The sequence below is a fragment of the Gopherus flavomarginatus genome, chromosome 1 (genome assembly GCF_025201925.1).
Source record: "Gopherus flavomarginatus isolate rGopFla2 chromosome 1, rGopFla2.mat.asm, whole genome shotgun sequence".
Taxonomy (NCBI): Eukaryota; Metazoa; Chordata; order Testudines; family Testudinidae; genus Gopherus; species Gopherus flavomarginatus.
The window spans coordinates 107,778,150-107,800,083 of record NC_066617.1 but is presented as its reverse complement, the minus strand read 5'-3'; the positions used below and the strand labels follow the sequence as shown (position 1 = coordinate 107,800,083).

The 21,934-nt window shown below is 44.2% G+C and overlaps 1 protein-coding gene across 3 annotated transcripts in view; it reads left to right on the top strand.

Moving 5' to 3' along the window:
- MYBPC1 (myosin binding protein C1) overlaps positions 1-21,934 on the top strand; it is a 113,403-nt gene that overhangs the window by 11,396 nt on the left and 80,073 nt on the right. The window lies entirely within an intron of this gene.

Below are 21,934 nucleotides of genomic sequence, written 5' to 3'. Positions count from 1 at the left end.
GAACATTTAACACATTTTGGTCCAAATTCATCCCTAGTGTAGCTTCACTTCCTTTGCCATTTTAAAATCCTTTCCTCATCTCTGCACCTGACTGAATAAACCACATCTCTGCTCAGGCCTCCACGGTTGCCCAGATTTCTTTTGATCCGCTCTCTCTTCCCTGAGGTATTCTCTAGCACAAACCTGCATTTACAGCATAGTTCTTGAGGAAGCCATTCCAGCAAGCAGTTCTCCTAGGGGCTGTAATGAAACAGACACCTCCACCCAGCCACTCCCCATGTTGCAGACATGGAAGGGGAGTTACTGTTAATTCCAGTTGTAGTAACTTCCAGATGGATTTCTGCTCAGAGGCCTGCCTGGCAAGGCCGGCTTTAGGAAGTGCGGGGCCCAATTCGAACAGTTTCCATGGGGCCCCGGCAGGGATGAATAAAAAACACACATGTAAAAAAGCATATGGGACTTGTACTCACCGGGCAGTGCTCCAAGTCTTCGGCAGCACTTCAGCGGCGGGTCCTTCACTCGCTTCAGGTCTTCGGTGGCACTGAAGGACCCGCCACCGAAGTGCCACTGAAGACTCAGAGCAAGCGAGGGACCCGCTGCCGAAAACCCAGAGCGCCGCCAGGTGAGTAAAAATTAAAAAGGCTCCTCTAGCCAGGGAAGGAATTCTCACTGGGAGGGGGGACCTCTTAGGCACGGGGCCTGATTCGGGGGAATTGGTGGAATAGGCCTAAAGCCGGCCCTGCTGCCTGGATCTGAGGAGCCCAGCATGCTGCATAGAGTGGCTGCTCCCTGGCTTCTCTCTGCCTCAACTCTGTCTTCTCAGAATTATGGAGCTCCTGCAACACAGAGGGTCTCCTGCAGTGTCTCAGGGAGTCTGTAAAAGAATCATTGCTCTCTTCTCACTGTGAGTTTGGAGATGTGTCCTGTGCTGTTTGCTACCTTCTGCCTGCACTGTGTAGTAGAGGATAGTCTGTGGTCAATTGGAGATGCTATTGTCCTCACATGTGACACAGTGAAAGTTATTATGATCACATGATTGCTACAAAAAGCTCCATTTGTTCTAATGTAATTCATGGAGGTGGAAAGTATCCCTTTACAAGGTCTGGCTGTTCAATAATGTTATGATGCATTCAGAAGAAGTGATGTTGTAAAAAACAGAGAGCCTGCAGGATACTGGCAGAACCCAGAAAATGTTCCCCATTTAAGCCATGAATGACGAGGACTAGATTGTAGCTCAAACTGTGCATTCTTGCAGGGGCATGAGAGGAAGAAAAATTCTCCTCTCTCTTCCCCAACACGTATGCCCTTCTGTCAGCTACCTGGAACATGGGTCTGTGGTCACAGACATAAAAGATATTGCATAGACGCTTACTTACACTACCCCTGCTCCTTGACCAGATAAGTGGGGCACAGGCAAAGCCTTAGTTTGTGCTGGTGGAAGGGAGTGTTTGTCATTTACTGTTGGCCTATACCAAAAGCAAGTTCTAAATTATTATGCCCTTGGGCAAGGGGCAGGCTGGGAGGGGGTCAGGAGAGAATTGTGGCTACAGTTCCTTCCCTGGAATGCTCCTATTGCAGCACAGCAACACAGAGCCCCACATTATGAGCTCTGATCTTATGGCAATCTACACCCGTGTCAGTTTTTAACATTTCCAGATTAGTTCTCATCATTCCTTTTCCCAGAAGATTTTTCTATCCCAGAAAGGATGCCCATATTACAGCTCCCACTAACAATTCCAACTGTTCCACACAAGTTTTATCAGTGCTCCCATACCAACAGTAGCCATTACAAGCAATTTCTGAGGTCACTGTGCCAGAGTGGTGGAACTTTTTAACCTTTTTCTCACATGGAATTGAATCAGTCCAGATCTTCTCATTTACTGAATAGAGACAGCACCGCACTTCTGCTTTTCCTTCAAGAGTTCCAGGTGATGTTTCCACTGGAACTGAAGATTCTCTGTTTCCAGTGGAAACTCCAAAATCCAGGTTTGCTCTGCAGATGTGGGAAGTGCCTAGAACCAGGAAGATCTTGGGCTAGTCACATCAGGAGTGGCATGTAAATAGAAAGGGTCTGTTGATTGATTGCTTCTGTGTAAAATATGTATATGCACATACTCACTGTAGCACATCTGGCTTATGGCCTCTTTCCCCTATTTTTAAAGGAACCTAGTGTGCAGAGAAAAAAATGCACAAAACTAGACCCAAACAAGAGTCTGAACACTAATAATGGCTGCAGTTCCTGCACAGGTGCAGACTCCAAGGATGCCTGATGACATTTTTTCCATAGCGTTCCCTCTGGTCTTACTAAGCTTCTGTCTAAGCTTTCCTTTGCCCTATTTTTAAAGAGGAAATCTGACCTCTGTCCTTTCTCCTTTGCCCTTGTTTTCCATTTCCATATTTTGCAAAGAGGATTTCACTCATCTGACAAATTATTTTCAGTTGAACAGCAGGTAAATTTAGCTAATATTGTGATTTGCAAAAACTTTTCAAATACCTTTCCCTGAGAAGCCTATGTGAGTCCCCAGGATATATATTTCTAATGCACATATCACTTTACTAACTCAGTTTTGCCTGCTCTTACAGTTTTATCGCAAGTCTCATGATGGGCTTTAAAAAAAAACACCACAAGTGATTTTTTTAATTAACTTTTTTAAAAGGCTTAGATTCTCATAATTAAGAAGTTTCCAACCCTTGTGACTGCAGAGAAAAAGCTTGAATATGTGACACGAGGAAACCCAGAGGACAGGAACCCAAAATGTATTATTTTTTTAAAGTCTCATGATTTAAGGCAGACTCCTGATTTTTGAATATTTGGAGTTGAAGCAAGAATGTCAGTGAGCTGTGCATCAGTTACAATTAGTAGAAACAACATGGCTGTCCATCTAGGACAATAATCTCTGTAGTTTTCCCAGTTTTCCTCCTCCTCCAAGTTACTTTTGTTCTGAATTTGTTGGAGTGCTGCCACTCACAAGAGGCCAGATTTAGGAAGTTTCACAGTTTCCATGCATCCGACAAAGTGGGTATTCACCCACGAAAGCTCATGTTCCAAAACGTCTGTTAGTCTATAAGGTGCCACAGGATTGTTTGCTGCTTTCACAGCTCACTGACATTCTTGCTTCAATCTATGAGAAGTTGTCTATTGCTGACTGAAACCTGCTTTTTGGTCTTGGGAAGAGAAAGAAAAATGAGCTACATTTGATTAGCGGAGAGCGTTTGCGCAAATGAACTTTTTTTATAAACCTGATGAAAATCCAAAATTAGGATGGGCTGCAATCAACTGGCCACTTTCAGCCATAACAATGAGTAATATTCACCAACTTTGCAGGGGTATCAGTTTTATTTAATGGCGTGTAGTGTACAATGGCTGAGCAGATGGGTGCTGTCCTCATATGGCGCATAGCTGGCTGGCTTTCTACTAGGCCCAGCTTTCAGCTTGTGCTGAGCTGCCGAGCTCAAGCTACTGAAGTGAGCCCGTGAATTTCCATATCACACTGTCAGAGCCGCTTTTGTCTGAAAAGACATATGCATACAGAGCAGGTTCAGGGTGGCTGCAAAACCTGCAGCTGTAAGGGGGGCCAAGATCAAAGGGTCCTGACTCCCGCTCCACAGGAAGCTGCAGAGCAGGAGCTCTCTCTGCACTCCCTTCCCTGCAGAGGCTGTAGCCTGGTCACCACAGAGGCGGAAGGCCAGGGGCAGCATGGGGAATTCCCTCCTGTCTCCTCAGAGAAATTGCCAAGTCTGGTCCAGTGGACAAAAACCGAGCTTTTGGCACAGGCGGCTGGTGCAAATACTCCTTTTGGGGAGCAAGGAACCTGACCCCGCCCTGCACTCACCCTGCACTAGTGGCTCTTGCACTGGTTCCCAGCTCCAGCATGTTGCCTCTTGCTACTTGCAGATTCAGATGAGCCTGCCATAGTGTCACTTGACATACATGTCCATGTGTAGGCGGGGCTCTTCCCCGTAACACACCATCTTGTCCTCTTCCTGGCCCTGGCACCACCAGATGCAGGGCCTCAGGATCCTCCCTTCCTGAGGACTCCCTTTCTCCCCCCCCACCTCAGGATTCCCACTCTTTCCCTGGGACAATCCTTCCCCCAGTCCTTTCTGGAGTCCCCGGGTCCCCTTCCCTGGGACTCTCGCCCTGTCCCAGTGAGCCTCATCTTGATCTGCAGTGCAGGGTCTCGTTTCTGTTCCATGCCAACCCCATCTTATTCTCCTCTCAGGAACCCCCCAAGATCCGCACTTGGATACACCTCTGCCGCTCACCTGCTGGGGCTGCTGGATGCCACAGCTCCGCTTCCCCCATTGTAGTTCCCGAGCTTTCCTGCCTGGCAGAGCCTCCTACAACCAGAATTTTTCTAACTTCAGCCTTTGCAGAAGGTGCTGCTCAGAGCCAGGTGCCAGCAACCCATGCTGAAACTGAGGAATCTAGCTCCACCTGCCGGAAACCACACACGCAAGCTTGACCCTCCCCACTTGATGCCCCACTCCCTTTCTGGCACGGCTGCTGAGCTATACTATTTGAAGTTAGCTCTCTAACAGAATAGTTAATAGCATGGAAAAGTAGTAAACTGAGATCAAAATACATTACATGCCAACCATTTGATAATGGGTCAAATTTTTGTCATGGGTACCTCCATTCATTTCAGTAGCTACACATTAGAGATAGGATTGGCTCTACTGTTTTCACCGCCCCGAACAGTGAGCCGAATTGCCACTGCAGACGGCGGGGCAGGCCTTGTGCCATTAGGGTGGCTCACGCGTTTCCATGGCAGTGGCAATTCGGCGGCAGCTTCTGTCTGCGCCACAGTGGACAGCTGACCGTAGAAGAGGAAACGCACGTGCCACCCTAACGGCACAAGGCCTGCCCCCGCTGTCCGCGGTGGCAATTTGGCAAGCTGCTTGGGGGCAAAAACACACGGACTACTGCCCCTTGCAGACTGCCGCCCCTAGCACCTGCTTGGGATGCTGGTGCCTGGAGCTGGCCCTGACCAGAGGTTAATTAGGTCAATTTTATTTTAAAATAGTATTTTATTGGTCCTGGCATCCTGCTTCCTTGGCTAGAATAGCTGAAGAAAAAACACATTTATCCAGAACTTAAAAAACTTGACTTCCTTTTGGTATCTGCAGATTGAGGTGAAAGTTACTGTTTGGGCAGGATTTCACCTGAAATTATTTGTAGGTGCAATTCATGTTACAATAAGATTCTTATGCATCCAAGTTATATTAAGTTTGTACCTGCTCAGAAAAGGGAATCAAGCTGAGGTAGATTTAATTTGTGTGAAGGAGAAGGGTAGGACCAAAGCTGTGTGAATTTCAGCAGTTTTGCTTCATGGGGTGCATGCAAACCTTTAAATGAGGTTCACAATCCCTTTGGACTGCAGGTTTGAACTCAAACTCAAAGTGTAAGTCGGCCCAACCATTGATATTTTATATAGTTTCCACTTGAAAACATAAATTGAACCAGGTTCACTCAAAACCTGCCCTGAATCTCATCCTTTTGGCAAAAAAATTTCTGTCTGAGGTTTGTACCTAAACATGTTGAACAGATTGTAAATTTCATTAAGAAAGTATAGCAGAGCTTTAGATGGGAATTCTCCCTGTAGATGGTTAACAGCCATTGACTAGCTCTGAAGAAAGTAGTCATCATAAAGCATAGACGTGGTTGACTTCATTCATTTCACTACTTTAGCGCACTGGGAAAAAAAGACTAGAATGGAGTAGGGGAAAGAATTGATACAGTCATGTGATAATCCTTAAAAATAAACCTGCATATGGATAACTTTCTATAACAGTTTGTGGATTTTGTTTTGATAGCCTTGCCCCATGAAAACAGCAAGAGAGATCCATATATATCTGACACAGGACCACAGAACCTAAGTGGAGGTTCTGTCTTTAGACTTTTGCATTTGGAAGACCATGTACAGTATCGTCTATTTTACAGCTCCAGGGAGTGCATCAGCTAGAATTCCATCCATTTCACTTACATGCCATGCAGCTGTGTCATTGATCGCATACCTGTGCTGTTATATAGCAGGTGATTTTTATGGAGCAACCACCACAAATAGATTAGGCAGCTTGAGGATTCTTTTTTCATACAGTGTCAGACAAAGTCTATATTAGGAATCATGTCCTTTAAGAAGGAAAATAAAGAGCAGTTTGTGGTGAGTCGGTGAGGGTTTAGAAATTCAGATTAAAACAAGGGACACCTATTTTTACAATATAGAAACAGAGCACCTAGTTGAACATGTACACTCCTATGGCCTGGAAGATGAGCAAAGGGCTAGATCATAGGATTTACATAACCATGACCCATCCCTTCTCCCAATCACATTGTTTTGGTTTGTTTAACAGTAGCCAAAAGCTCTTAGCATTTCATTAGAAATGAATGGTAAAGAACCACTCAGACCACAGGGAGATGGGAATGGGTAGGTGGGGAACACAAGAATTTACACTGTAGTTCAGGGGCGGGCAAACTTTTTGGCTTGAGGGCTGCATCGAGTTTCATAAATTGTATGGAGGGCCAGTTAGGGGAGCAGGTCATAGCCCAGCTCCCATCTCCTATCTGCCCCACCCCTGGGACTCCTGCCCCATCCAATGCCCCCCCCTTCCCTGACAGCAGCTCTGGGATCCCTGCCCCATCCACACATCCCCGATCCCTGTCCCCTGACCACGCTGTATCCCCGCCGCTCCACCCAACCCCTCCTCTCATTCCTGATGGCCCTCCTGGGACTCCTGCCCCATCCAACCACCTCTTCCCCCTGTCCCCTGACTTCCCCCGGAACTCCAGCCCCTGACTGTCCCCTGCTGCCCCATCCAACCTCTCCTCCTTTCTGACTGCCCCCCTGAACCCCTGCCCCCATTCAACCCCCTGTTCCCCCAGACCCTTATCCATACCCCCGCCCCTGATCACCACCCTGAGCTCCCCTGCCTTCTATCCAACTCTCCCCTGCTCCCTGCCCTGTGCTGCCTGGAGCACCGGTGGCTGGAGGCGCTACAGCAGTGCCACCCGGCTAGAGCCAGGCCACGCTGCTGCCACCATGCAGCACAGAGACCGGGTCAGTCCAGGCTCTGCAGCTGTGCTGCCCCAGGAACTCACAGCCCCACTGCCCAGAGCATTGCGCCGGCAGTGTAGCAAACGAGCTGAGGCTGTGGGCGAGGGGGAACAGCAGGGGAGAGGTCAGGGGCTAGCCTCCCAGGCCAGAAGCTTGGGTGCCTGGCAGGACGGTCCCGCAGGCCACATAGTTTGCCCACTTCTACTATAGTTGATAGTTACAATTAAATGAGAGATCAGGTCATAAGTATATGGACAGTGAAAAGGGGCTCGTAATAGAGAATGTTTGAAAGCCTCAGTCTTAGAGCAATATTCCCTGTACTACTGTTCCCAGTCAGCTGAAGCTAGAGAAGGTGGAAAATCCATATTTTTCCCTACAGAACATTTTGTAGGAAAAATACCTTTTGGGACTTTTTCCACTGAAATCTCAAATTTTGCACAGGAAATTTTAAACAGTTGTTTTGTAATGATGTTTGGAAATGGAAGTTTTTCGTTTCAAAGTCTCAAAACAATTTCTTAAATTTTTACTTAGTGTTTGGTTTTGGAAACCAAAAAAATTCATTTTCCCACTTTGAGTTTTTCCACCCCTCTCTCTCCTATTTTTGTCCCAACTGGAGCCAGTTTGGAAGAAGAAAGTGTGAAAGACCCCCTCAGTGGGAAGATTTCAGTAGAAAAATTTCTAGGCTTCAGAGGGAACTCTATTTCCACTCGGATCTGCTAGGGTCAAAAGTGAACATAACTTTTTCTCCTGGTAGTATAAATGCCCACAAGAAGCTGCTCTCTCTTTATGGCCTAATATATATATAAAGCAGGTAGGGGAAGGGAAGAGGGATTTAGTTAACTCATTCTGTTGTTTTGTGGGCTGAGTAAGTTGTCTTTGATGATAAAAATAAATATGTTGATTATTAACTCCCAAAAGGAAGCACAATAATTTTGAGAAAAGAGGAAACTACTGGGGATCCCATGGAAACCAGCAGTTAATTGATACATTGCTCATTGCTGAGAAAACAGGTAGCTGCAAGTAAGACTAATGAACAGGAGGCATTGTGAGAACCCTCTATGGAATAGAGTAATTGAGAATGGAGAAGATGACAAGCAAGTGATTGGCCAAGGATAATGAAGTAAACAGTGTACATGGAAATATATGCCGTGTTTCTTTGGTCTGTACTGCACAGAAGTCACTAATTGTGGAGTTCTGGCCAAGATCATTTGCAGTATTGGTTTAATATCTGATGCTTCTGAAGTCAAGGGGGACCATATGTATGCAGTATACCTGGTGATTTGATCTCATATTTTTTAATCTCTAATTCCTATGCACGTACATAAAAAATTAAGTAGGGGTAATTATGTGACTGGTTGTTGGAGCAAGAGTGTATTGCTGACATTAAGTACAAGGGCTGCACTTTCATAAAAAAAAAAAAAACTTCTCTCCACAGCTGTGAGATGAGAATCTTCAGGAAGGAAACCCTGAATGCTTTGGTAGTTTACTCAAGCTAAATCTGGGACATAGAAGCAGAATCCAGCAAAATACTTAAATATGTTTAACTTGTATATTAAGTCCCATTGAAGGCAATGATTGTGTTTCTATTGACTCCAAAGGACTCTGGATCAAGCCCCATCTCTGAGTTAATTTAATTTAGAAACAGTTGTGACTTCTATCCAGTATACTCAGGTAACCTTTATGGTTCTGTTAAACAAATGATGGTTGATGGCTTGCGAAGCATTGCCTGGTATGGCCCTGCACTACCCCAAGGGAAACACTGATGGCATTTAGAATGCTTCCTGAGTGCTTGGGAGCAAGGGGAAGTATGCAACACCTCTTTAAAGAGGTCATGCAGCTTGCCCCTTTCCTCTGAAGCTGGCCTGTGGAAGGGGCTTGTGGAGCCCTGGCTCCTCCTTTTTTCCTTTTCCATTAGCTGCTCCCAAGAGTAGACCTTGCACATACCCAAGGGAAGAGGCTGCAATTCTGACCTCTTATATGAGCAGTGTATCTTTTTTGGGGGTGGGTAGAGGCTTCTTATACAGCACAGCCACATAAGGGTTGGGGAGCCACAATTTTTCCCTGAATGAATTATTTATTTTTGTCTCAGTAGCAGAGCTAACATTTTAGGAATGCCTATGTGATAGTTATATTTGTCTGACCTATAGAGGCTATAAACACAAGCTGAATTCATTCTTTCACAGTTGAAACAGCTGAGCAGGACTGAATCATAGAAGAGTACAGGGTCATTATCCTTTCCATTCTTCTCTAACATATGTAATTAAGTCACTTTAATACGTTACAACATGCCAAACATCTCTTGCCTGGTTCTGTGCCAGTGCAGCCACTGCCTTGGTTTCCCTGCTCTCACAAAATTGAGTTCATCTCCTTTTGGAGTAACAAGTCCAAAGCATGGCTCAAATCTTGGTTACCTGGTCCAGCAAGCCCCCACCTAATGGCAGTGAGAAGTGAGTGTAGGGACTTTCCTTCTCCTACTCCTCCTCCTTCTTCTACTCAATATCGCAACTCTGGATCCCTGAAAGCAAGAAAATGCCTTTGTGCAAGTTCTGTTTCAATGTGCAAGGTCACTTCCTTCACCTATGAGAGGGAAAAAAACCTTTGTAAACAAAACCATTTTTTTAAAGTCACCTTTAGTCTTCTTTTTAAGGGGGGTTGGCCAGGAGAGACTTACTCTGAAGTACTAATCTCTCTATGGAATCAGCAAGAGAAAAATTAATCATAGCAAGTCCTCTTTCCCCACATGCCTTGTAGTGGTCAACAACTCCCAAGCATCCATTTAAACTGCAAGTCTCAGGATGCTTTGCTGCCAAGATCAGGGTAGTTCAGGACCAGAGGCCTGTTTTAAAGGGGCTAGTACACCTCATTACATTTACTGTACACTCCAGTGGAGTCTCATAAGGGATATGAAATATAAATTATAGGATAAACTTTGTTTATGAGACTGTTGTGGGATCTTTCTATGCCTGCCTTTGGGTTGACATCAGTGGAAGCTTTATGTATGTATGTCAGACCTTTTGAAAATCAGGCCACTTACTTAGTACTTTTGTATGGACTTGGGATCCAAATTGTAAGCATCCGTTTAAAATCCTGGTCACTATATTTAAGCCTCTGGCCACAACAGTGCTTAAAGTGGTTGTAAATAAAGCTCTTATGATCCCAGTGAAGACAGGGCCTATAGTGGAATTGAAATTTTAAATGGTGAATGCCTGGATTTAGCAAGGTTATTAAGCACATCCCTAATTTTAGCATGAGCAGTATCATAGGATTTATTTCAACTTATCCCATGCATAGCAAGGGATTTAAAATCCCATTTTAACTGAAAAATTATGCGTAGCTGATTGAAAAATCATTGGTAATGACTCAAGTGGCAATGCCTGCTGTTTTACAAGGCTAGGTGTGTGTGTATAATTATAAATCAGAAAATCAAAATGTCTTGGCTCTCAAACTGGATCCGTAATCGTCCTCATGACATGACTGAGACATGAAAGCATTTGTGGAGATGTCATCTAAGTGACTGTTGGGCTTTCACTGTATTTGCTAATTACACTTCTTGACATACTATCCTTTCTGAGTAGCCTTATGCAAGGCAATGCTAGGTTAGTTTCATTTCTTTCTGTATAGTTTTTTTACTATCAGCTGTCTTAGATATTTCATTAGAGAGATAAGTTTGGTGAGGCAATATCTTTTATTGGACCAACTTCTCTTGGTGTTTCACATCTAACTGATAAATTAGGCTCTTCGTGGAGCACAAAATTAACAAATGAAACGCATCAACCATGTACAGTATTACTACAGATGTGTAAGAATTGTTTTGCTGTAATAGCTTCGGAAAACTCCATTGCAACTTATTGGCATTATAATGAGTAGATACAAGACGGACCTTTCAATTATTTTTTTACTGTTAGGTATTTTTCCAGTAAAGTCTTTGCATAGCCACCCAGTTGGAATTAGCTTTCTTCACTCCTGCTCAACTGAAGGTTCATCAGTCTTCTGTGCTCTGCAGCCCAGGAGGTTCATGATGATTCAATGGAAAATTTCTTCTCTCCAGGAGCTGTGGAATGCCTCATTAGGCATTTTGGCACTAACGCTTTCTTCACAGTAAAGTCTCTGACAACACCTGCCCAGAGGGATGTATAACGCAATTGGGCTCTTAAGAGTGGCATCTGGGGACTCCAGTGAGCATAGAGAAAAGAACACAACTGTAGCTGTTGGTTGAATTTGCTGGGTTCTTTACTGGCTAACAAGTCCGTTTCTGAGATCGGCCAGGAAAGAGGAGAGGTGGAAGCTACTGAGTCCTCCTGTTAATGTTTTTTCCTGGCTGGCCTCAGGAATGAAGCTGTCAATCAAATATGATCATTAAAGGGGCCACACATGGAGTAACAAATCCAGTTAGATGCCAATTTCAGGCCACCCACCAGACTTCTGTAAGGAGGGGCTGTGCAGCCTGACCTGCCATGCCATCTCCCTGCCATGGGGTTCAGGGGCGCTGCCAGTCGGGGGTCAGCTCCTCCATCAGACGCAGGGCTCTTCCTCCTGGTGACAAGGGGAGAAGGAGATCATCAGTGGGGATGGACTGCACAAGATGGCCGCCAGGCTTTCAGACTCAATGCTCAGGGATGGCAGGAGTATGTGTGGAGAGGGGGACTGCACAAGTTTGCCACTGGGCTCTCAGATCCAATGCTCAGGGATGGTGGGAGTGTGTGTGGTGAGGGAGGCTGCAAAAGATGGCTGCCGGGATCTCAGACCCAATGCTCAGGGATGGTGGGAGTGTGTGTGGGGCAGAGGGGGTGAGACTGCACATGATGGTATAACTGTCACTCAAGCCTAATGGGACAAGGGCTCATCTTTGAAGGAGTCAACAAACATGTGGACAAGGGGGATCCAGTGGACATAGTGTACTCAGATTTCCAGAAAGCCTTTGACAAGGTCCCTCACCAAAGGCTCTTATGTAAATTAAGCTGTCATGGGGTAAAAGGGAAGGTCCTTTCATGGACTGAGAACTGGTTAAAAGACAGGGAAAAAAGGGTAGGAATTAATGGTAAATTCTCAGAATGGAGAGGGTAACTAGTGGTGTTCCCCAAGGGTCAGTCTTAGGACCAATCCTATTCAATTTATTCATAAATGATCTGGAGAAAGGGGTAAACAGTGAGGTGGCAAAGTTTGCAGATGATACTAAACTGCTCAAGATAGTTAAGACCAAAGCAGACTGTGAAGAACTTCAAAAAAATCTCACAAAACTAAGTGATTGGACAACAAAATGGCAAATGAAATTTAATGTGGATAAATGTAAAGTAATGCACACTGGAAAAAAATAAACCCAGCTATATATACAATATGATGGGGGCTAATTTAGCTACAACGAGTCAGGAAAAAAATCTTGGAGTCATCGTGGATAGTTCTCTGAAGATGTCCATGCAGTGTGCAGAGGCAGTCAAAAAAGCAAACAGGATATTAGGAATCGTTAAAAAGGGGATAGAGAATAAGACTGAGAATATATTATTGCCCTTATATAAATCCATGGTATGCCCACATCTCGAATACTGCATACAGATGTGGTCTTCTCACCTCAAAAAAGATATACTGGCACTAGAAAAAGTTCAAAAAAGGGCAACTAAAATGATTAGGGGTTTGGAGAGAGTGCCATATAAGGAAAGATTAAAGAGGCTAGGACTCTTCAGCTTAAAAAAGAGGAGACTAAGGGGGGATATGATAGAGATATATAAAATCATGAGTGATGTGGAGAAAGTGGATAAGGAAAAGTTATTTACTTATCCCCATAATTCAAGAACTAGGGATCACCAAATGAAATTAATAGGCAGCAGGTTTAAAACAAATAAAAGGAAGTTCTTCTTCACGCAGCGCACAGTCAACTTATGGAACTCCTTACCTGAGGAGGTTGTGAAGGCTAGGACTATAACAGCATTTAAAAGAGAATTGGGTAAATTCATGGTGGCTAAGTCCATAAATGGCTATTAATCAGGATGGGTAAGGAACAGTGTCCCTAGCTTCTGTTTGTCAGAGGATGGAGATGGATGGCAGGAGAGAGATCACTTGATCATAGCCTGTTAGATTCCCTCCCTTTGGGGCACCTGGCATTGGCCACTGTCGGTAGACAGATACTGGGCTAGATGGACCTTTGGTCTGACCCGGTACAGCCGTTCTTATGTCACCAAGATATTATTTGATTATCAGTGTTAGAGGACAGAATCTGCATGAATGGGAAGGGAGATGTTCCATGAGATAATTTCTCTATTAAGATGTGATCCACATTATGAAAATATTTGAGAAAACCTGACCAAGGCAAGTTTACAGCTTTAGGTAAAAAACATCTGACACTGTGTGGCTTCATGTGGTTTTGAACCCAAATGCAGTAAAATTTGGAAGCTTTGCTTTCAACTTAAGGATATTTTTAAAGCCAAAACTCAAAGCAAAGCCAAGCAGTAAGAACCAAGTCCAGATAAAAAGGTTGATATGAACCCATATAAAGCATCATCGTAATCATGCTGCCTATTTACTGACATCTAATGGAGTTTCACCTTTATTTTAAATAGTAGAGGTCTGTGACTTGAGAGCTTATGGTCCTGGACTCTGCCCCTACAACTAGTGACCGTAATATCTGTATGTATTCATTACACTGATTCACTGTAGTGTGTAGCATAATATCTGACTTCAAATCACTTCTGTGATTGAAAGTTCCTGAATCATCCCAAATCTTCTGTGTACTAAAAGTATTTTTCTCTTTTAAATATTAAATGAATATATTAAGAATGGTAAGTATGAATCTAGTTATATTTATAGTTATATTTATACCTAAGGGCAGGTGAGTAGTCTTACTACCATTCCTATGTGTCAGAAATGGAAACTTTATTTCCTGGATGCCACCTGGGTCATGGTTCCAAAGGTTAATAGGTTAACACCCTGTCACATGACAGGGGTCAGTATCCATTGACTTCAGTGACTACTATTACAGTTAGAAGAATTCAGCCTTTAAATTTACTCTTGTTAAAAAGATTCAAACTAGAATTTGATACAATACATGCAATAATTATTTTTGCTTTTTGATCTAGTGTACAATCTTAATACCATTATAGTCTGAAAACAAGTTATCTTATTCTGCTTTAATAATAAGCTCTTTAAAGGTTTTATAATGACACGGGAACAAATAAAAAGTACCCCAAACCCGAAGTTCTTTCATGATAATATTTTCAGATTGGACAATAAATGATCCCCAAAATAGGTCTTAATTGCTTTAGAAAATGTGATGCTATGTCATAAATATGGTAAGGGCAAAATTTATTCTATAGATTCAATATTAAATAAGATGGAGAAAATGTAGAAATGATCTTTCAGTTCTTAACCAGAAAGAGTTATGGTGGGAGATACACTATGGAAAAAAACCAGGATAGCATCACCTGTGTGCTCAACATGAGATATTTTATAGATAGGCTTAGAAAGATTAGATTTGTATTTTTACACATACAAACGAACAAAAAATATTTCCATTGATAATAGAAATTTACAGACACTCAAAGTAAGAAAAAAGAAATGCGTGGGAGCTTATTAGCAGTTGATTTAAGGATATTTAATTTGTATATTTTGTACGTGATGTTGACAATTTGTCTTTTAATAGTTATAAAGCTTTAACTTTTTGAATCTCGGCATCTACTTTCATTAAATAATTATTGTCTGATCTGTGCTGTTGTCTGAACCTCCCCCTTAATTTCCCACAACTGTGAAACTTTGAATCGATAAAAAAAATAAAAAATGCTTTAAAAGGAACATCTATATTATTTGTCAAAATTATTTTTTAAAATGTCAAATTCTGTCAAGCCTATTTACCAGTCTTACATTACATCCAATAGTGTAAAAGAAGTGGGCATGTGGCACAGAAAGGTGTTGGAAAATACGTGTGTTTCAGAATATGTGACAGGGATACTTTAAGATAAAATTATTTTAGGCAATGCAGGAAAGGAATAAGAGCAAATTTCTCCCCTAAAATCCAGATGGTGGATCTTTATTCTGATATTTTGTGCTTTCTACTTGCACAAAACATCCACAAACACTAATAGAAAATCTGATCATGTTGGGAGAATGGCATATCAGAATCAAGATCCACTACATGACTCTGAGAGAAGAATTTCACCATAAAACAATAACACTTTGGGTATGTTTACACTATGAAATTAGGTCAATTTTATAGAAGTTGATTTTTAGAAATCGATTTTATACAATCGATTGTGTATGTCCCCACTAAGTGCATTAAATCAGCGGAGTGCGTCCTCACTACCATGGCTAGCATCAACTCACGGAGCGGTGGCCTGTGGGAAGCTATCCCACAGTTCCCGCAGTCTCCGCTGCCCATTGGAATTCTGGGTTAAGCTCACAATGCCTGATGGGGCAAAAACATTGTCGCGGGTGGTTTTGGGTACATGTCGTCAGTCTCCCCTCCCTACCTCCCTCCCTCTGTGAAAGCAACTACAGACAGTCATTTTGCGCCTTTTTTCCTGGATTACTCATGCATATGCCATAGCACGGCAAACATGGGGTGCACTCAGCTCATCGCTGCTGTTGCAAGCATTGTAAATACCTCGTGCATTATACTGCAGTATGTGCAGAACCTGGCTAAGGGATGGCAGCACAAGGACAATTGTGAGGGGAACATGGACACAGACGTTCCTAAAAGCACGGGATGCGGCAATTGGGACATAATGGCAGCAGTGGGGCTGGTTGATACAATGGAATGCCTATTCTGGACCCGGCAAACAAGCACAGACTGGTGGGACCACATAGTGTTGCAGGTATGGGATGATTCCCAGTGGCTATGAAACTTTCGCATGCATAAGTCCACTTTCCTGGAACTCTGTGAGTTGCTTTCCCCAGCCCTGCAGCGCAGGAATACCAAGGTGAGAACTGCCCTGACAGTTGAGAAGTGAGTGGTGATAGCCCTGTGGAAGCTTGCAACTCCTGACTGCTACCCGTCAGTCAGAAATCAATTTGGAGTGGGCAAATCTACTGTGGGGACTGCTGTGATTCAAGTAGCCAAAGCAATCAATGATGTTCTGCTGTCAAGGGTAGTGACTCTGGGAAATGTGCAGGTCATAGTGGATGGCTTTGCTGCAATGGGGTTCCCTAACTGTGGTGGGGCAATAGACGGAATGCATATCCCTATCTTGGCACTGGACCACCTTGCCAACCAGTACATAAACCACAAGGGGTAGTTCTCAGTGGCGCTGCAAGCACTGGTGGATCACAAGGGACATTTCACCGACATCAACGTGGGATGGCCGGGAAAGGTGCATGATGCTTGCATCTTTAGGAACTCTGGGCTGTTTGAGCAGCTGCAAGAAGGGACTTACTTCCCAGACAAGAAAATTACCGTTGGGGATATTGAAATCCCAATAGTTATCCTTGGAGACCCAGCCTATCCCTTGCTCCCATGGCTCATGAAGCCATACACGGGCAGCCTGGATAGTAGTAAGGAGCAGTTCAACTATAGGCTGAGCAAGTGCAGAATGGTGGTAGAATGTGCCTTTGGACGTTTAAAATCTTGCTGGTTCTGTTTGCTGACTAGGTTAGACCTCAGCACAACCAGTATTCCCATTATTATTACTGCTTGCTGTGTGCTCCATAATTTTTGTGAGATTAAGGGGGAGACGTTTATGGCAGGGTGGGAGGTTGAGGCAAATTGCCTGGTGGACAATTCTGAACAGCCAGATGCCAGGGTGATTAGAATAGCACAGGTAGGTGCACTATGCATCAAAGAGGCTTTGAAAACCAGTTTAATGACTGGCCAGGCTACGGTGTGACAGTTGTGTGTGTTTGTCCTTGATGCAAACCTGCCCCCTTTGTTGATTTTAATACTCTGCAAGCCAACCACCCTCCCCTTTGATCACAGCTGGCAAAGGAGATAAAATCACAATTGTTTTGAAACTATGCATTCTTTCTTTATTCATTAAAAAAGAGGGAGATAACTGATAAGGTAGCCTGGGTGGGGTAGGGTGGGGTGGGGGAGGATGGGAGGAGGGAAGGACATGGCCACATTCCTTATTGTAGCCACACTACAAATCAAGACTGTTTGAATGACAGCCTGCGGTTGCTTGGGCCATCCTCTGGAATGGAGTGGCTGGGTGCCCAGAGCCTCCCCTCATGTTCTTGGTCATCTGGGTGAGGAGGAGGGCAGGCAGTTGTACAGTAGATGCAGCAGCGGTCTGTGCTCTTGTTGGCTTTCCTGCAGCTCCACCAGATGCCTGAGCATGTCCGTTTGCTCCATTAGCCTCAGCATTGCATCCTGCCTCTTCTCATCACGCTCACTTAATGCTTTCCTGGACTCAGCCACTGAATGCCTCCATGCATTCAGCTGTGCCCTATCAGTGCTGGAGGACTGCATGGGCTCGGAAAACATGTCATCACGAGTGCGTTTTTTTTGCCTTCTAATCTGCAATAACCTCAATGACAAAGATGATAGGGGGAGCATAGAAACATATGCACCTGTGGAGGGATAAAAAGGGAGAGTAAAATTTAAGAAGATACATTTCTGAGAGCAAAAGGGAGACTCTTTCACAGTGAATCAAGCAATTCACAGCAGACAGCACATATGCTTTAGGTACATGGTTGCATTTTGCATTTTATATTGAGTGCCTGCCAGTACACATCACACATGGCTGGGCAACAGAATTCGGTTTCCAGGCAGCCATGGTAAGCCAAAGGGTACACAAGTTTGGATTCTAACGCCTTCATAACATGTGGGAATGTTTTCAGACTGCAGCGCCCTCCTTTCCCATAGCAAGCAATGCCAGTTGGATTTGCCATTTAAAACGAGGGGCTGCAGAACACATCACCCCCCATCCAAGTGTGTGGCTATTTGAGATGATCTCTTCACCCCTCCCCCCACCGTGTGGCTATTCTCAAGGATTGTCCCTTTTAGCCAAGCGCAAACAGCCCCACATGAACGGGGTCCTTTTACTGTTCCCTTACAAAAATTCCCTTATTTCAACCAGGTGACCTGAATGATATCACTTTCCTGAGGCTAACACAGAAAGATATAGATCAAATGTTGCTTGAATGCAACCAAAACCCAGGATCATTTGCTGCCATGCTTCGTGCTGCAGTGATTCCAGACTACTTGCTACCGGCTTGGCATGGTAAAGTGTCCTACCAAATAGGATGAAATAAAGCAGCCCTCCCCAGAAATCTGTACTGTAGTTACAAATGTCCGCTCACCAGATGTGCCTTCTCCGCCATTAGGGTCAGGGATTCCGCCTTGGGAGGGCATTGGCTCCAAGGTGATGAAAAGGTCTTGGCTGCTGGGGAGAACAGATTCACTGCTTGCCTGCTGCTCATTCTCCTCTTCATCCACAAAATTCTCCTTCATGTTGCGTGACACTCCCTCCTTGCAGGTGTCCACAGACAGTGGTGGGATAGTGGTAGAGTCCCCTCCTAGAATGCCATGTAGCTGATCATAGAAGTGGCATGTATGGGGCTCTGACCCAGAGTGACCATTTGCCTCCTTTGTCTTTTGGTAGACTTGCCTGAGCTCCTTCAGTTTCACACGGCACTGCTGTGTGTCCCTGTTGTAGCCTCTGTCCATCATGCCCTGTGTGATTTTGGCATATATATTAGCATTTCTTCTTTTTGATCGGAGTTCAACCTGCACAGGTTCTTCTCCCCATACAGCAATCAGATCCAGTATCTACTGTTCATTCCACGCTGGAGCTCGTTTGCGATTCTGGGGGGACTATATGGTCACCTGTGCTGCTGAGCTTGCCACGCTGACCAAACAGGAAATGAAATTCAAAAGTTTCCAGGGCTTTTCCTGTGTACTTGGTTAGTGCATCATAGTTGAAAGTGCTGTCTAGAGCGGTCACATTGGAGCACTCTGGGATAGCTCCCGGAGGCCAATAACGTCAATTTGCATCCACACTACCCCAAATTTGACCCAACAATGTCAATTTTAGCACTACTCCCCTCGCTGAGGAGGAGTATAGAAGTTGATTTTAAGAGTCCTTTAGGTCAATGGAATGGGGTTGCTTGTGTAGACGCATTCATTATAAAATCGACCTAACACGGCTGAATTCGACCTAATCCTGTAGTGTAGACCAGGGCTAATAGTGGTACTAGTGCTGCCAGGAGTGTTCCTCCACTAAGTCAGTTTAAAGTGCTTCAGATATTTATGTATTACCAGCTAGCATACTGATTGCAGCTCACTATCAAAGCTCATACTCCATATTCCTCCAGTTGAAGGAAATTTTGCTGGAACATGGGATATCTTTGCTATATTAAAAAAGGGAGTAAAGCACCTGACAAAAGCATGATGATGATGGTGGTGGTTTAGGCCTGATTCAAGAAAGCATCCATATTCAGGACCACGTGTGCTTAAGTTCCATTGACTTGAAGAACTCACAAAAAATCTCAGAATGAATTTTTACTTCAATGGGACATCTAGGGGGCATGCTTAATTGCTGTTCTGAAATGGCTTACTTTCCTGAATAAGGCCCTTCTATTGTGGTACTGCCAGAATTCCTCAGTCAGGGTCCCACTGGACAGGGTGTTATACAAACACACAAATAGATATAGTCACTGTCCCATAGCACTTAAAATCTATTTTGGAAAAAAATGGGTTATAAATATTAGTATAGCATGTGGTAGCCATTTATTTACTATGCTGAGTTATGCAGATAGGAAGTCGAATCACAAAAACTAGTGTAATTTGATCCAGAATTAAAACAAGCAGTAGATCAAATCTATATATTTAAGGCTATTAAAGAACTGAATTATCAGACACATAGATTAACATGATTTGTTGTGGAAGAGGCAACATGGTTTTTGTAAAGGGAAATCATGCTTCACCAATCTACTAGAATTCTTTGAGAAGGTCAGCAAGCATGTGGAAAAGGGTGATCCAGAAAGCTTTTGAAGAGGTCTCTCACCAAAGGCTCTTAAGCAAAGTCAGCTGTCATGGGATAAGAGGGAAAGTCCTCCCATGGATCAGTAACTGGTTAAAAGGCAGGAAACAAAGGATAGGAATAAATGGTCAGTTTTCAGAATTAAGAGAGGTAAATAGTTGTGTCCCCCAGGGATATGTAGTGGGACCAAGGCCATTCAACATATTCATAAATCATCTGGAAAAAGGGGTAAACAGTGAGGTGGCAAATTATACAAAATTACTCAAGATAGTTAAGTCCAAAGCAGACTTTGAAGAGTTACAAAGGGATCTCACTAAACTAGATGACTGGGCAACAAAATGGCAGATGAAATTCAATGCTGATAAATGCAAAGTAATGCACATTGGAAAGTATAATCCCTGCCATATATACAAAATGATGGGATCTAAATTAGCTGTTACCACTCAAGAAAGAGATCTTGAAGTAATTATGGATAATTCTCTGAAAATATCCGCTCTGTTTGCAGAGGCAGTCAAAAAAGCTAACAGAATGTTAGGTACCATTAGGAAAGGGATAGTTAATCAGTAAGGTTATGATTTAATCATGAGTATTTTTAGTAAAAGTCACAGGCAATAACCAAAAAGTCATGGCCAGTGACATGTCTGTGACTTTTACTAAAAATAAGTACCCCTAATTAAATCTTTGGTGCTGGGGAGGGGGAAGACTAGGCCCGGCTGCCTCCAGTCTGGGCTGGGGCAGCATGGGGTGCTGCTGCTGCTCCTGGAGTTCTGCTGACCCCAAGGCCACCCCAGCTGCTCGGGGAGCCCTGGGGTCAGACGCATCAGCTGCTGCAGCTGTAGAAGTCACAGAGGTCCCAGAAAGTCACAGAATCCATGAATTCTGTGACCTTTGTGAAAGACTTGCAGCCTTAATAATAAGACAGAAAGTTTCATAATGCCACTATGGTATGCCCGCACCCAGGACTGTTCCTAGCTATTCTGGGGCCTATTCAGCCCTCTCATGGGGGATTCAGAGGGGGGAGGCCTCTGTGGGGGCGGCTGGCCCCAGGCCTCCGTGGGAGGGGGGGCTGGCTTGGGGGGCAAGAGGGAACCGCTCCCCAACACTCACCGGCAGGGCAGCTGGGACCGGGTCGCTGCACTTCCCACCACTGGTAAGTGCAGGGACCCAACTCCTGCTGCAGTCCTCAGTGGAATGGGGGCGGGGCTGGGGCAGAGCAGGGGCCATGAGGAAGAGACAGGACAGAGTCTGGAGCAGTACGCAGCTGCTCAGGGCACCAGGAAGTGTGGCACCCCAAATTTCCTGATGCCCTACACAAATGCGTACTTTGCGTATGGGTAGGGATGGCCCTGCCTAAACCGTGATTACTGGGTGCAGTTCTGGTCACCACCTCTCAAAAAAGATATGTTGGAATTGGAAAGGTACAGAGAAGGGCAACAAAAGTGATTAGGGTATGGAACAGCTTCTGTATGAGGAGAGATTAAAAAAACTAGCAGTTTCCAGCTTGGAAAAGAGGCAATTATGGGAGGATATCATAGAGGTCTATTATAATTATGAATGGTGTGGAGAAAGTGAATACATAAATGTTATTTACTCTTTCACATAGCACAAGAGCCAGGGGTCACCCAATGAAATTAATAGGCAGCAGGTTTAAAACAAAGGAAAGTATTTCACACAACACACAGTCAACCCATGGAGCTCTTTGCCAGTGAATGTTCTGAAGGCCAAAACCATAAGAATTAGGTAAGTTCATGGAGGATAGGTCCATCAATGGCTATTAGCTAAGATAGTCAGGGATGTAACCCCATGCTCTGAGTGTTCCTAGCCTTTGACCACCAGAAGCTGGAAGTGGACAACAGGCAATGGATCACTCCTTGCTAATTACCTGGTCTATTCATTTCCTCTGAAGCACCTGACATTGGCCATTGTCACAAGACAGGATACTGGGCTAGATGAACCATTGATTTTACCCAGCATGAT